The sequence below is a fragment of the Magnolia sinica genome, chromosome 1 (assembly GCF_029962835.1).
Source record: "Magnolia sinica isolate HGM2019 chromosome 1, MsV1, whole genome shotgun sequence".
In the NCBI taxonomy this organism is placed as follows: Eukaryota; Viridiplantae; Streptophyta; class Magnoliopsida; order Magnoliales; family Magnoliaceae; genus Magnolia; species Magnolia sinica.
The window spans coordinates 19,614,863-19,624,764 of NC_080573.1; the positions used below are offsets into that span (position 1 = coordinate 19,614,863).

General features: G+C 37.9%; 1 pseudogene; it reads right to left on the bottom strand.

The window, feature by feature from the left end:
- Nucleotides 1-981: 981 nt before the first annotated feature.
- Nucleotides 982-8,265, bottom strand: LOC131242373 (disease resistance RPP13-like protein 4; annotated as a pseudogene).
- Nucleotides 8,266-9,902: the final 1,637 nt, after the last annotated feature.

The window sequence follows — 9,902 nt, forward strand, 5'->3', positions numbered from 1 at the left end:
TGGAGCGACCATCCCCATCATGTACAATTAGTTTGAATACTTTTGATTATGCACTAAAACATTCTCAATGTTCAATTTAACTATTTGAAAAAAAAAAAACTTAGCGCACACCAAGGAAAAATACCATGTAAATCTACTAACATCATTAATGAAATGCTCCAAGCTTTCCCAACAAAGCATCTACTAACATCATTCATTATATCCAACAGTAAAACAGAGTTCGTCACTAGATATAGAAAGTACAAATTCCAAAGGTTTATTGGGTACAAATATAACATAAAAAGGAACTAGAGTCCACAGATTTAATGGAGACAGGAAATTAAAAGCGAGGAAGCACATGATGAACCGTACACATTGTTGGATGACAAGAATTTGATGATAAATGCAAGAAATTTGGGGTTGCCTCTAGATGATAGAAATCGCCTTTCTTCAAGTCATGCAGCAGTAATCTCCCGTACCGATGTTCCTTAACAAAGAAAACAGTTGGATGAAACTCAAAGTAAAGCAAATACCAATTAGCTAGATAGGGTGACCTGGATGCCAAATGCATCTGTGTGCATGTGATGGTTTCTATACACTTAGCCACCTCGATCATTTCTCAAATTTGAACACTCTAGAGATAGTGATCAACTAGAAGAAACCGCTGACAAGTAGGGCATGTGAGCCATTGCTATGCTTTTCTAACCATAGAGAATTAATGACACAAGAAACAGAGAAGCAGAGAATAATGCCATGTGTGTCAAAAAAGGTTTTGAACTTCACGTATTAACTGTCACCATTAGTTTGAATACTTTTGATTACGCAAAACATATTCTCAATGTTCAATTTAAATCTTTGAACAAACACTAATTGCATACCAAGGAAAAATACCATGTAAATCTACTAACATCACCAATGAAATGCTTTTCCATTAAAAAAAAAAAAAAAAAAAAGCGCTTTCCAAAAGAAAATCTACTAAGATCATCAATGAAATGTATCTAATAGGGAAACAGAGGTTGTCACTAGATATAGAAAGTACAAATTCCAAATGTTTATTGGCTAAACTAAAGTTCACATATTTAAAGGAGAAAGGAAGTTAAAAGTGAGAATGCACACGAGGAACCATACATATTGTTGGATGACAAGACATAGATGATAGATATCGCCTTTCTTCAAGTCATGCCTCAGTAATCTCCCATACTGATGTTCCTTCACAAAGAAAATAGTTGGATGAAACTCAAAAGAAAACTCAATAGTTGGATGCCCCACCCGTTTTTGTTATGATCATGTATGCCTAGAAGCATCAGATGGATTGATCATCTATAACAAGGGAGGTCCTTGTGGGCATACCACTACAAAAGGAAATGGTAACAAAACAAGAAAGTTGATAAGGTAGAGCCATCCCTTTACTGCACATGGGTTATAGTCACGTGTCAATTGAGACCGTCCATCTAGTAGGACCCATCTTAAATCATGTTCCCTTCATTATTTCTTTTTGGTTATGTAAACATAGCCTAAATTTCTTCGGGCTGTTGGTTTGGAATCTGCAACCAGATGGCTAGGATCATCCAATTTATATATTTTTAATCATGTTTCATCAACAACAACAGGGGCAATTAAATGAACATACTGAATTGGCACATCACCCCTGTCATGTGTACTGTGGAAAGGTCTCTGTAATCCTACACCGGTTCCACCAGCTTTGCCATAATTTCTTCTTTCTATTAGAATTATTATATGACTAAAAGCACAACTGATGGTGATATTTATCGAATCAGTACTGGGTCCATGCACAACATACGTTGCATTTGTGATGTTTGCCGGGCAGCTAAGATTGCCTGAAGGTATTTGAGCCAAGAATGTCATGGGAAAAGCATGTACATACATACCTGCTTCTGCTTCTTCTTCTTCTTTTTGTTCTTCTTCTGCCGCACCTTTAAGAAGCAAGCCTAAAAAGGTAGAAAAAAGGTACAAATAGATGGAAGTAAGGTTACAAATGTCTTCAAAGGAATTTATAGGTGGTTTTGACACTTGAAATTTGAAGAATCTACATCTATAGTAATTGGATTCTTGAGAATTTCAACGTGTCAAGTTGTGTTTAACATCTTGAAATTTAAATAATCTCTAAGAATATGAAAAGTAGCTTTTTACAAAGAATTGTAAATGGCTTAAAATTGGAAATTAAACTTTGGCCAAATTCTAAATTGTCAAAAGTGAAAATTAGCTCTAGAATTAAATTTTAATTTCAAAGGACAGTAATTTGAAAAAATAAAAATAAAAATAGAACTCTTTAAATGTCATCAATGATAATCAAGCAAGTAACTTATTTAATTATTTGTCTATTGGATTGGCGGACATTTATTGGATGATTAAAAATAAAAAATATTCAATAATGTTTTTATTTCAACAAACAAGTGTTCCCAATTAGAGTTTAGGATTCTTGGACCAATCTAACTTTTGGGCTATGAGGTAGATACTGTGATTCCACAAGTTAATTGATTTAATTTGAGTTGAAGCCATGTGTACCATTTCTAAATGTCTGTGTATCAAGTGTCCCACGTGGTTAGAGTATTAAATAACCTGACCAGTAGCATATCAGTCATATGTCAGGTCAGTCAAAAGTGATAGCCTGAACATGGAGGTTGGCTAATTTGCACGTGTGGGAATGTATCACAACATGATACATGCGTGACATCATAACTTCCCATGAGGTGTGATATTGTGTTTTGTTGTAGATCGCCTCACACAAAAGCCAGGAAAACTTTCCCAACTAGGATGGGCTACATTATATAAATATAAATAAATGGTTAGAAAGAAAAAAAAAAAAAAAAAACCATCAATTTGCTTTGTATTGCGTGGCCCAGCTGAAGAGTGATTGAGTCTGATTTAGAGAAAATCTATATAAACTCTGTGGGGCCCACTGTGATGTTAGTATCTTATCCACACCATCCGTCTGTTTAATTACCAGCTCAATTTAGGGCATGATCCTGGAATTGAACAGCATCCAAAGCTCAAGCGAACCACACCACAGGAAATACTGGGAATTGAATGCCTACCGTGGAAATTGTGGGGCTACAGAAGTTGAAGATCAAGCTGATATTTGTGTTTTACCTTAGATCTATCCCATTGTTTCCTATGGTGTGGTCCACTTGAACTTTGGATATGCTTCAATTTTGGGCTTATACTCTAAAGTGATCTGAAAAAACAGATGAACGGTGTGGATAAAACACATTCATCCACAGTGAGCCCCACAGAGTTAACTCGGTAGTCTATGCTCTGGACGCAATCCGCCTTAATTTTCCGGAGATTGAATGGGTAATTCGCGGCACACGTACGAAGGTATGGCATGGCATGGTGCAGTGCTCGCGAATCGCCTCTTCAATGCCTCTAACGCAGGGTTCACAAATGGTTTTGGATATACAATAAGTAATAAAGTTTGGGTTACCCTTTAATTACCATAATCTTCTTCTTCTCTCCTCCATATCTTCCCCTTCCAAGTATCAACTGTAACATCGAATGGGAATGACTTGAGCTTCGGACACTCCCAAACCAACCTTTAGGAGTCTTAAAGACGGCATTGCCCTTCGCATCCTCTGCCACTCCTCTTCCAATTCGTACAAAAATTGTAGCACCAAGACCTCCACTTTCCATACCCCACTCTCGCTGTCCCAAAATCTGGGACCCATCTCCCTAATCCTTCCCCCATTAATCCAAAGAAACTGAAGATTGGGAAGGGAAGTATGACTGAGCCACGCAGGTGTCCTTCCTCCTGGCCAGTTCCAAATATGCAACTCTCTGAGGGATTGAAGAGGAGGAGAAAGCTCAACTTCAATCTTCTTTACAACTCCATCTCTTTCAACAGAAATTCCCCTAAAACGTAACCTTAGAAGTTGCAGATGCTGGAGCATTGCTAACACATTCCATTCCCCTTCTTCTATTTCTTCCACTGACTTTATCTTCATCCTAAGTTCTCTAAGTTTTGTCAACCTCTTCAACTCCGAAATACCGGATCCATTTTTATTCACAGGACTAAACCATCCTAACCGTTCGAGATTTGAAAGCTTTCCAAGCCCTTCCGGCATGCATTCTAAAGACCAACACTCTAAAATTTGGATAGCTGTTAGCTTCTCTAATGTTGTGATTGACACAGGAAGCCTTTTCAAATTGGGGCAGTTCGATAAACATAGAATCCGAAGATGATGAAGATTTCTGATTGAATCGGGCAGTGATCTTAAGGCAGAACTACTCTCTATGTTAAGATAAACGAGGTGATGTAATGACCATGTCCCACTCAACCAATCGCTGCACACCACATCTCCATCGAGATACCTGTGTGACAATGAAAGAGATAACACCCTCAACCACCTTACTTTGCATAGTTTTGCTTCTAGACCTGCAATCATCTCCATGTTCTGAATGTCCTTCCCAACCAACGTCCGCAGCTTGGTGGAACTGTTTCCGATGCTCTCTACAGCTGTATTCCGCACAATTCCCAAACGACGAGACTGCTCACTACCTCCACAGTCCAACCTCACAAAAAAGCTCTCTTCTCTTGCAATTCTTATTACCATATCTAGAACCATATCATGCATTTTGCAACTAACATATCTTCTCTCGAATTCATCTTTAGCCACTCCAAGTATCAAAAATCGATTAAATAATTCTGAAAGACATTCTTCTCCTATCTCAAATGCGGTTTTCCCTTTTCTTCCCCAAACAAAACCCTCACCAATCCACCAGTTAACCATGTCTGCAACATCAATTTCAAAATCTTCAGGAAACATGGCAAAGCACAAAAAGCAAGGTTTTAAGTGTGTTGGTAGCTCCTCGTAGCTTAACTCTAGACAAGAAATGACTGGCTCATCTTTCTTGCTGATTTTCAACTCCTCCTTTAGGTACTCTGATATTCGTCTCCATTCCTGGATGGAATCACCTTTCCGTGCCATCATTCCGCCCACAACCTTAATTGCCAAAGGAAGCCCCTTGCACTTGGCAACAATCTCCATGCCAACTTCGACCAAGTCCGGCTTTGTGCACTTACCTCCATTTCTTGCAAAAGCTACTTTGCTGAATAAGGACCAACTATCTTCACCTGTAAGAATTTGTGGATGATGTATGCGATTGTTGGTAGTTCCCATAGATTTAGCAACTTCCTCGTTCCTTGTTGTAACAATGACATAGCTACCACTCACTTTGGGCAAAGCAGACTTCAAGCTTTCCCACCACCCACTTTTATCTGTTTCCCAAACATCATCCAAAACTATCAAGTACTTATCATCTAACTCGGCCTTAAGCCTTTCCAACAGGTCACAAACATCCCTTTCCCTCATAAATTCTTCTTCTACCTTTAGTTTCCCCAGCATTTTCTTCAGCAATTCATCCAATTTGAAACTCTGAGAAACAGTAACAAAAAGCAAGTGCTTAAAAGAGTCTTTCACACTCGCACTATCACATATCTTTTGAGCAAGTGTCGTTTTTCCAATTCCCCCCATTCCAGCTATTCCAATCACCATTGAGGGTCCATCTGCTTCTAAGATCCAATTTATAATCTTCGCTGAGTCATCTTCTAATCCTACCATTTCATCTTCATGCATTAGTATTGGGTAGGTCATTCCCATATTCCCACCATCTTCATCTTTGCCAGGTTGGCGAGGAGCTGTTTGCAAGTAGGACTTCATATTCTTCTTCACCTTCCTTACCCCTTGATTTATATTCCTTAGCCGCTTTCCCAACTGATGACGGGATTTCAAATGAGTAGGAAAGCAATAACTTGTAAAATTTGGTGCACACCCTTCATGTTTTTTCTGGAATAGAAGTTGACAATCTGCTATTACATCTTCAGCATCATATACCAACTCTCTTAAATGGCTCGTTACCGTCTTGAGAATATCATTCCTATCTCTTCTCTTCACCTGATCAGCTACCTTGAGATAGCTCTGCATGTATTGAAGCTCCTCCTTTGTTTCCTCAAACTGATCATCAAACTCAAGTAGCTGATGACCTTCGCTTATGAGTATTGACAACAAATTATCCAGAAGAACACTGACAACAGCATCTGCCATTTTCCTGTGAAATAGAATCATACCTTTATGATAATGGAATTCAAAACGAGGAAAAACTAAAGACTAAGAAGAAAATATTGCAATTAAATTGGCTACAAGAAAGTAATTGCATCTCTTTATGAGCCTTTGATCTGCTCATTTTATTGGGCTTATAAATGAAATGGCCAAATGGATGAACCGTGTGGATAAACCAAGACATCACAGTGGCCCCCAGCCCGTGTTGAGCTCGGGACAAGGAGTTGTACCCAATATGCGTCCCATTGGAAATGTTCACAGCAGCATACAAAGGGCATGAGTTTAGTCATGTTTCAGTCAGTCATGACCATGGGGACCACCTCGATGTATGTGTTGTATATCCATGCCCTCCATCTGTTTTACCAGCTCATTTTAGAACATGGTTGCAAAATTGAATCATATTCAAATCTCAGGTAAATTACACTACAGGAAATAATGATCATTGAATGCCCACCATTAAAAACTTTATAAGATTTACTGTTCCAACGTATTGATAAGGTCACACGGACCTGGATGAAGGGAGAAAAACAAATATTAATTTGATCCAAAACTTTTGTAGCTCACACAAAGTTTTTAATGGTCTATTACTACAGTTTCTTATGATGGTCTCTAAGGGGCCCAGAGAATGGCCTATTACTACCGTTTCTTATGTGCTGAGGGAGTAGATTAGGTGTGGCTCCTGCCTAATCCAAGAAGGCATCGTCCTTATTTGGGGCCCACCTTGATGTATTTAATTTATATCATTGTTGTCCATTCATTTTGCTATATCATTTGTGGGCATGAGCACAAAAATGAAGAAAATCAATTCTCATAGTGAATCATACTATAGGAAATAGTGGTGATTGAACTCCCTACCACTAAAAGCTTCCTAAGGCCTACTGTAATGTTTCCATAATGTTTGTTTGCCATCCAACCTATTGATAAGGTGACACAAGCCAAGATGAAGGGAAAAAAAAAAATATGGCTTGATCTAAAACTTTTGTGGCCTATTAATGGTCAATCACCACTATTTCCTATAGTATGGTCCACCTGCCAATTGAATCTTCTTCAGTTTTGGGTCATGTACTAAAATGGTTTGGCAAAATGAATGGACAGTGTGGATATAAAATACATGAATCAAGGTGGGCCCAATGGTAAGGGCAGCACGGTTGAGTTTGGTTGCGCCTAATCCACGAATTGGCTGAGACCCATAACCAGGGATGTGGTTGGGGGCATTGTATATACATGCTGTTCATCTGCCTTTTCCAGCTTATTTTAGCATGGTCCAAAAAATAATGCATATACAAATTTCAGATGGACCACATCACAGGAAACATTAGTTATTGACAATTAAAAATCCTTTGTTGGTGACAAAAGTTTTAGATCAAGGTGATATTTGTGATTATTATTAATAATTTGATTATTTTCCTTTCTCCAGATTCACGTGACCTTATCAAATGGTTGGATGGTCAATAAAAATTATAGTGGACCGTAGGAAGTTTTTAATGGTGAGCGTTCAATGACTAATATGCTCAATTACTGTTTTTTCTTAAATCTGGGTGGTATTTAGTTTGGTTCCATTTTGGTGTAAACCAAAATTAAAATCAGGCCCATTTAAAACCATTGTCCAAACTGGGTTGGATCAAATTGATTTTGAGAGGACCTGGACTTGACTTATTAATTAGAAATTTTTAAGCCTAGAGCTGTACCATGGTCCAAATATTGAACGTTGGCCCACTCAGGTCCAATGACCCTAGGGTCGATTGGATACACTTACACCCCTACATCTATTTAGGTAATGTAGAAAATATTCAGGGGCAGGGCTGAATCAAAATTTTGAACAGGGTCTGCCCCTAGTCAAATTATAGTTCCAAACCGACTCAATTTAGAATCATTGGGCACTTAAATCTAAGGTTATGATAAGTGGGAAGTGAGGTAGGTGAAGGTAGTAGAACCACATATTCTATCACAACACCTTTCATTATTTAAATACCTATGGAGAAATGATAAGGTGGGTTGTATGATGCTAGCCACTCAATCTATGAATTGTAAAATGGACAGTTATTAAAATTTATAATAATAATAATAATAAAGAAGATTCCAGCATTCAAAGGGTTAGGATCCCTTCCCTTATATAAGTCATGATAAAGCGGTAGAAAGAAGCATACCGTAATGAATGGAGAGCTTGTAAAAAGAGAAAGAAGGAAGATGGCTTCTGCAATCAATAGGAGAAAGAAGCGCTTTGGTCAGACGATCCTAGCCACTCAATTATCAGTCCCTTATAAGTCATGATAAAACCGTAGAAAGTAAGTATACCCGAACAAAGGGAGAGCTTCTCAAAAGAGGAAGATGGAAAATGGATTTTGCAATCAGTAGGAGACTTAGAGAAATTATACATGGTCAAAGCAGCATATAATGTTCTTCTTACTTAAAATAAAATAAAATAACAATCATATAGACCATTTTTTTTTTTTTTACTTACAAAAGTAGAAAAACAAAGTATCATAAAACACTTCCTACTTCTAAAAGAAGAAGAAAGTCATACAGAACACTATTTACTTTTGAAAAAGGAAAAAGAAACAGAAATAGTGGGTGGGACACTGATTGTGTGGCGTGGCAAGTGTGTTGGTCCACCATGGTATATGTGTTATATCCACACCGTCCATCCATTTTGCCAGATCATTTTATATCATGAATTGAAAAATAAAGCAGATATCAAGTGGACCACACCACAAAAAACGGTGGAGATTAAAGATGAGTTGAGTAATGGACAAGATTGTTCATTAAAGATGAGTTGAGTAATGGATGTTTAGGACCACCTGATTGCTCTAGTTTCTGTAGAGTAATGAAAGAAAGATTAACCTAAATCTAATGCAACTAATGACTTTAGGCATGTTGGACGGTATAAATATCAAACGACATCAGCTAAATATGCAAGAATCACATAAATCAAACGATTGAAGAACAATAGCACCCAAGATGACAGTCGAGAACAACTAGAGAAAAATAGGTCCCTTGACACATATAATAAAAGAAGCTTTTTTTTTTTCACGAAAACCGATGTTCTATTTCATAAGAGCCGATGTACAGACCAATAAGAGCCTGTCTGAAAAGCGAGGGGGCCAGTCTATCATATGATAAAAGAAGATGCTTAGATTATTTATGTTTACAGCATTTAACCAGTTCATTAGATTTTCCCCACCATTAAAATGGAAAAGCCCTAAAATCATCCTTACCATGAGAATTTGGAGATCTATAGGTGGTTGTTAAATGTTTTCTTTGGCGTAGTATGTGGACGACCTTATGAATGAAATGGCTGATTTTAGAGGCATCCCATTTTCACAGTGTGATAACACTTCTGTGCTGGTGCATTTTTTTAAATACAGCAAGCACGCACCCCCAAGCAGCTAGTTGTACAGTTTTTTCATATAGCAGCTAGTTGTACAGTTTTTTCATAGACAACTAGTTGCAGGTTTGGGACACGGATTGCCTACTGAGTAACTCAGCTAGCCTACTGAGAAACTTTGAAGGCCTACCGTGATGTCTGTGTTATCCTTGCCGTAAATCTGTTTACCAGCTCAAGTGACCCACACCATAGGAAACAACAAGGATAATGACATCAACCGTTGAAACATTCATAGGGCCCACAGTTATAAGGATGGGATATATACCAGCTTGAATGCTTAGCAGACGCTGGAGTAGCAATAGAAGAAAAAAGATTATAAATAAATAAATAAATAAAATCCAAATTCGTAAGGTCTCGTAGGCATGGATGAAGGGAATAAAAGAAATCCAATTTCTTAAGGTCTCGTAGACATGGATGAAGCCAAAAACACAAATATAAGCTTGAAAGGTCTTCTGCCCGAG